We start from the raw sequence: 7037 nt of genomic DNA on the forward strand, positions 1-7037 counted from the left end.
GACTCTTTTCAGGGCTGAGCTCTTGGGTCTGGAGGGCCTTGTACTGGAGTGAGTCAGGTTCACTTTTTTCAAGGTGCAACCAGAATTTGAGTGCTCTTTTCTTTATATTAATAAGAGCTGGATATCGGCCTAATTCTGCCCTGCATGCGTGGTTTGGTGTATTTCTTTGCACCTGCAGTGTATTCTTGTATAGTTCAGCATGCAGGGTCTCGATTGGGTGTTTGTCCCATTTAGTGTAGTCTTGTTGACTGAGTGGACCCCATACCTCACTTCCATACAGCGCAATGGGCTGGATAACACTGTCAATTAATTTTAGCCAGATTTTGACAGGTATATTGATTTTATAGAATCTCCTTTTGATGGCATAAAAAGCTCTGAGTGCTTTTGCTTTTAGTGCATTCACTGCCAGGTTAAAACTGCCTGACGCACTGATGGTCAGACCCAGGTAAGTGTAGCTGGTGCTGTGCTCTAGGGTGGTGTTGCCGAGTGTAAAGTGATATCTGTTTCCCTGAGATCTGGCCTTTTTTTGAAAAATCATTATATTGGTCTTTTTGAGGTTTACTGCCAGGGCCCAGGACTGACAGTACTGCTCTAGCAGTGCCAGGCTCTGCTGCAGCCCCTGCTCTGTGGGTGACAGCAGGACCAGGTCATCTGCGTAGAGCAGGAACTTGACTTCAGTGTCATGTAATGTGAGGCCAGGGGCTGCAGACCGTTCCAACATCGTTGCTAACTCATTGATGTAAATATTGAACAGTGTTGGACTCAGACTGCAGCCCTGCCTCACCCCCCGCCCCTGAGTGAAGAAATCTGTCCTTTTGTTGGCAATTTTTACTGCACATTTGTTTTCTGTGTACATTGATTTTATTATATCATAGACTTTACCCCCTACACCACTTTGCAGAATTCTATAATATAAACCTTCATGCCAAATTGAATCAAAGGCTTTTTTAAAGTCAATGAAGCAGGCGAAAATTTTGCCTTTACTTTTTTGGTGTACATGTTTATCTATTAGGGTGTGCAGGGTGTAAATATGGTCAGTTGTGCGATGGTTTGGTAGGAATCCAATCTGACTCTTACTCAGGACATTGTGTTCGGTAAGGAAGGCCAGTATCCAGGCGTTAATGATACTGCAGAACACCTTCCCCAGATTACTGCTCACACAGATGCCCCGGTAGTTGTTGGGGTCGAATTTGTCTCCACTCTTGTGAATTGGGGATATAAGCCCTTGGTTCCAGATGTCAGGGAAGTAACCAGTACTTAGTACCATGTTGAACAATTTAAGCATTGCCTCCTGTAATTTAGGGCTGCTGTGTTTTAGCATCTCAGTACAGATGCTGTCAGGGCCGCAGGCTTTTCCAGGTTTAAGTGCCTGGAGCTTCTTTGTTAATTCTTGTGGGGTGATTGGAGCATCAATTGGATTTTGGTTATCTTTAATTGATTTTTCTAGTAAGTTAAGTTTTTCTCTAGTTTCATTTTGTGTATCTGTTAGATCTTTTTGAGGGATATCTTTATAAAGGTTTTCAAAATAATTTTTCCAGGTTGTTCCATTTTGTATGGTCAGTTCTTGTTTTTTTGTTGAGTTTAAATTGTTCCACATTTCCCAGAACTGGTTTTTGTCGACAGCTTGTTCTATGTCAGTGAGGGTTTTGTTTGTGTGTTTTTGTTTTTTCTGTGTCAGGGTGTGTTTGTAGTATTTGAGGGTCTCACAGTACCTCCGGCGTAAATCTGGGTTTTGTGGTTGATGGTGTTTTTGATTAGATAATTTTCTTAGGTTTGTTCGAATAGATTTACACTCGTCATCAAACCAGCTTTGTTTGTGTTTTTGTTTCTGCTGTATTTTCTTTTTGTTCTTTTTAAGATTTGCCATTGTGGCTGCATTCTCAAATATCTTATTGATGTCTTTAACTGCAAGATTTAGTCCTGACACATTTGGTTGGTACTGTGTGTTGAGGAAAGTGTTCATGAGGTTAGTTATTTTAGTAGAACTGATTGCCTTGTTAAATTCCTCTGCACTATTTGAAGCCCATCTGTATGTTTGATTCAGATTGTACAGCTTACTGGGCTGTGTCTGTGCGGTGCTAGACTGACCTGTCCTTTTCAGGAACACAGTGATTTGATTGTGGTCCGATAGAGGGGTTTGTTGCCTGACAGTGAATGCATTAAGAGAGGAGGGGTCCATGTCAGTGATGGCATAGTCGACTACGCTTGTCCCAAGAGCTGAGCAAAACGTGAACCTCCCTAAAGAGTCCCCTCTGATCCTGCCATTAACGATGTACAGACCCAGGGCTTGACAGAGATGCACTAATTCTCTCCCGTTCTTGTTCACGGCACGGTCAGGGTTGTTTCTCTGGATTGTGGTGGGTGTGAGGTACAGAGGGGTCTGTCCAAATACATGCCTGTTACCCTGGGAGTTTATACAGTCAGGCTCTGAGCCTGTCCTGGCGTTGAAATCCCCACAGAGCAGCACATTCCCCTGGACCTGGAAGTAGCTGATCTCTGTGTGGAGGGTGTTAAAATATTCTTCATTATAATAGGGGGATTCAGAAGGGGGCGTGTATGCTGCACACAGGTAAATATCCTTTTCACACTGGGCTAGTCCCTTGTTAATTTTGAGCCATGTGTGTGTTTGGCCCTGTTTGACTGGGCTGATGTGGTTGGCGAGCTCCCCTCTGTACCACACTATAATCCCCCCTGAGTCCCTGCCGCGCCGGACAGTACTCAGTTTGATAGAGGGCACTATTACCTCCCTGTAGCCTGAGGGGCAGTGAGTGATCACGTCTGTGCGGCACCACGTCTCTAACAAAATGAGAACGTCTAAATTATTTACATTTTTAATAAACTCAGGGTCTGTGCTCTTCAGCCCGAAAGCCGAGGAATACAAACCCTGTATGTTCCAACAACTCACTGAAAAAGATCTCATGTTTATTTTTATTTATATATATATATATATATATTTTTTGTTTGTTTTTATACTTATTAATTCTAGTGAAATGCAATGCAAACAGCAACACAAGAATAGATTTTGGTACTTATCTATACTGTATATAAGTACACACATACATATATATACCGTATACATACACACACATACATATATACATACATACATAGAGATATATACATATCTATAGATATGTATGTATAGCAGGGTTTTTTTTTTTTTTTTTTTTTAACACTATATATATGCATGCGCGTGCACATACACACACACATAAATTATATATATATTATATATATATATATATATATATATATATATATATATATATAATTTATTTACCTGTTTATGTATTACTTTTAGTTTTCATGTATATTTTCAATGTGTATCGAGCTATCCAGATGTATACATACAGGCAGTGCTGTTCCCGGGTGCAGTGGAGCTCAGTTCAGCAGTCTGGAGCACAGCATGCTGAGGAGCTGCCTGATCTCACCCAGCTCATTGGTGGAGTGGGGGGGCGGCTGGGCCAGGGCTGCGGCGTAGCTGAGCTGCTGCTGGGGGGCGTTGGGCCTGGCAGGAGGAGGCCTGGGGGAGGCAGGCCAGGTGCGTGGGGGCTGGGGGGGTGCTGCATGGAGGGTGTGGGGCGCGGGGGGGTGTGTTGTGGCACCTGGGGGTTTCTTGCTCCGCTGGGCTCTGCTGGGGGTGTTGAGACGGGGGCTGGTTGGGCCACGGCCGAGGGCTGCATCCTTCAGGGTCCTGGCGAATACCCCTACCCCCTTCTTGTTGAGGTGCACCTTGTCATACAGGTGCCAGGGGCCCACAGCAGGGTGGTGTGCCAGGTGCACATTGGGCAGGGTGGCACAGCCCTTGGCTAGCTCTGTGTTGATGGCCTCGATGATGTGTGGGGGGGTGTCGGCTCGTGGTAGCAGTGTGGAGATCACCACTCTGGAGTCGGGGAACTCCAGCGAGGCTCTCTCTGCCACTCTCTTCATGGCTCTGCCAGTGTGCTGGCGCAGGGAGCCCAGGTTGTTGGTGCCGGTGTGGATGATGATGCAGGCTGGGCTCCCCAGAGTGTGGTGGTCCAGCAGCTGCAGGGCTCGCTCCGTGTTCACACAACGGATCTTGTTCACCTGACGGCCGGGGAACAGCCTCCGCGTGTCGAGTTATTTCCCATTAGAGTCAGTGAGAAGGGCCACTTCTGCTTTGGTCTTCCTTATGGCTGGTGTGTTTGGGAGGGGCTGTGTGTGAGGGGGGCGCTGTGTGTCAGGAGGGGGCTGTGTGTCAGGAGGGGGTTGTGTGTGAGGGGGGCGCTGTGTGTCAGGGGGGAGCTGTGTGTGAGGGGGGCGCTGTGTGTCAGGGGGGAGCTGTGTGTCAGGGGGGAGCTGTGTGTCATGGGGGGGCTGTGTGTCACGGGGGAGCTGTGTGTCAGGGGGGGGCTGTGTGTCAGTGGGGAGAGTGGAGTGTGTGTCAGGGGGGGAGGTGGGGGGTGTGATGGCTGTGTTGTGTGTGGTGGTGCAGGGAGGGGCTGTGTGTCTGTGGAGCTGCTCCCTCAGCCCCTGCAGCTCCTTGGTGTGGGTCCTCTCTCGGCGCTTTATGTCCTCCATGACACTGGCCAGCTGGGCTCTCAGGTCTTCGTTCTCCAGCTGCAGGTTTCTCACCTCGGTAATTAGTTCACTGACGGCCACCCTGCTCTCTCTCTTCACCTGGCTCACCTCGTCTCGCAGCTGCTGGGTGAGGCTGGTGTCGGTCAAGCTAGCCAGGGTGAGCTCCCTGAATTCAGCAAACTCCAGCTCCAGCTGGGCCAGGCTCTCCCGCAGGTGCTGGGTGCAGCTGGGCAGCTGGCTGGCGTCGGGTGTGTCATCTGTGATTGGTGCTGTGTTTTCAGAGCCGGGGTCGTCAGGGTCGGTGGATGCCGGGTGTGTTTTTTCTCTCTCCACCTCTTCTTTCAGGGGTTGAAAGGACTCCTCAAAGAGGTCAAGGCTGGCCTCATTTCCCTGGATCACCACAGTCCCATTGTGGTATATGTTTATAGTTAGGACTGTGCTGTCTGGGTCAGAGTCCTCTCCCACAATAATTTGTCTTCCATGCCAGATCCCTCTTTTTTTAATGTTTCTGTGCTTGCTGCATATAGCAGCATGCCAGGTTTGGGGGTGTTCAGTGTGGAAGATGAGGTTGTTTTTTATCCTCTTGCCTCCTGTGTTCGTGTAGTCGGAGTACAGGCATTCAGGGTTGTCTCTCAGCACACTGATCTTGTGCTGCCTCCTGGTCTGTGCGTTGCTCAGCTCTGCAGGGTACTGCACCTCCCTGCTGCCTGCACTCTGCTTCGTCTCCATGGCAACCACCACAACTTGCTACACTTAAAGTTCCAATTTCAAACGGTTGCTTCCAACTGCCACTGCTTTTTGAATTTGAACAGTTAGAACCACTGTACTTTTAGAGTAACTACACTTTGTTTATATTATTTGTTTGTATTTTATTTTATTTATTTTTTAAAAATTATATTATTATTTTATTATTTATTTTTAACTGTAGCAGCTATAAGAGGCTTACCTTTTACCTCTATTTTCTTCTTTCTTTGATTTCTTTCTCCTTTCTTTCTTTCTTTCTTTCTTTCTTTCTTTCTTAATTCTCTCCTCTCTCTCCTATTCTTCCCTCCTCACTCTGTGTGTTTTTTTTGTTTATTTCCTTCACTCTGTGGATCCTGGGTAGGTTTGATTATTTTTCTTCTGTTTTCATGTGCTTGTTATTTTTGTTTAAATTATTTTTCTTTTGTATTTTAATTCAATATTTGTTTACATATCTTTGTGTTATTAATTTAGCATTTCATTTCACTAAGAAATAGTATAAATACAAATTCTTCAGGAGCACATCTTTTTGGTGACTGCTCACACGGAATCTCTCTCTCTCTCTCTCTCTCTCTCTCTCTCTCTCTCTCCATTTTTTTCTTTCTATAAAAATATAGAAGCACGTATTTTTTTTAAAAAATATATTATTACCGTGGTAAGGTGGGACTGAACAATGGAGCATACAAAATAGTAGCCTGCATTATAAAATTGTAAAGAGCGCTGAGCTTCCACACCACGACTACAGTTTATGTACAGCAGCTATTTTGTAGATATGAGTGATTACATAATGGTGTCACTGTATGAGGGATTCTGTCTTCCTTTTAAGAATTTAAATATTCCTATGTGTAAACTTTGGGACGAGCAGCGTATACGAAGAGTGTAGGCTGAACTTGGGCAAAGCAGAGAGGAGTTGCCCTTCGATTCCTCCTAATTATGAAAAGCTGTTTTAATAACGCAGTTAGATTTATTTTTTAACATGAATACAACTGTCCAGGTAGGTTACCATGAAAGCTTTTGATTATACAGTATTTATAGCACCGTTTGCTGTGATGGTAGGGTCCTCCCAGTGAACACCCCGCTTTGTAAACGGAACAGTCAAGTCAAATTTAACGTGACCGGGGTTCCGCAAATGTCTCCATACACATTGTTCCATGTTTTTACACGGTGAATGTGCTTTGACATGTGCACTTCAGTAGGGGGATATGTATTTTCATTACCTAAGGTCTTGAGACTCGGGAGCTGTAATACTAATAACATTTTTTTTAAAAAAAAATTATAGAAGTGTTGTTTTTGTGAAGTCCTTTAAAATGGACAATACATCCTAATCTAGAAAAAAAATAGAAAGAAAAAAATGTGGAGAAAGAGAGAGAGAGAGAAAGAGAGAGAGAGAGAGAGAGAGCGCCAAACCAACACCCGGCCACTTGTTATGTCATTTCCGTTATAGGATTTGATTTGTTTGGTGCTGTTTTTTAAAGATGTAAGCCCTTTTTTATGTTTGTACACAAATTTGAAGATGTAAGCCTTTTTTTTGTTTGTTTGTACACAAATTTTAAGATGTAAGCGTTTTTTTGTTTGTTTGTACACACATTTTAAGATGTAAGCCTTTTTTTTTTAATTGCAGGTACACATTTTTTTGTTTGTCTGTATTTTTTTATTTGCTTGTGTTTTGCACTTCAGGGCCACCGGAGAGAAAAGTGTTGAATTTATATCAAGGGGAGTAATGTTAAAACTTTACAATGCATTAGTAAGACCTC

This window comes from Acipenser ruthenus, chromosome 53, assembly GCF_902713425.1.
Source record: "Acipenser ruthenus chromosome 53, fAciRut3.2 maternal haplotype, whole genome shotgun sequence".
NCBI lineage: Eukaryota > Metazoa > Chordata > Actinopteri > Acipenseriformes > Acipenseridae > Acipenser > Acipenser ruthenus.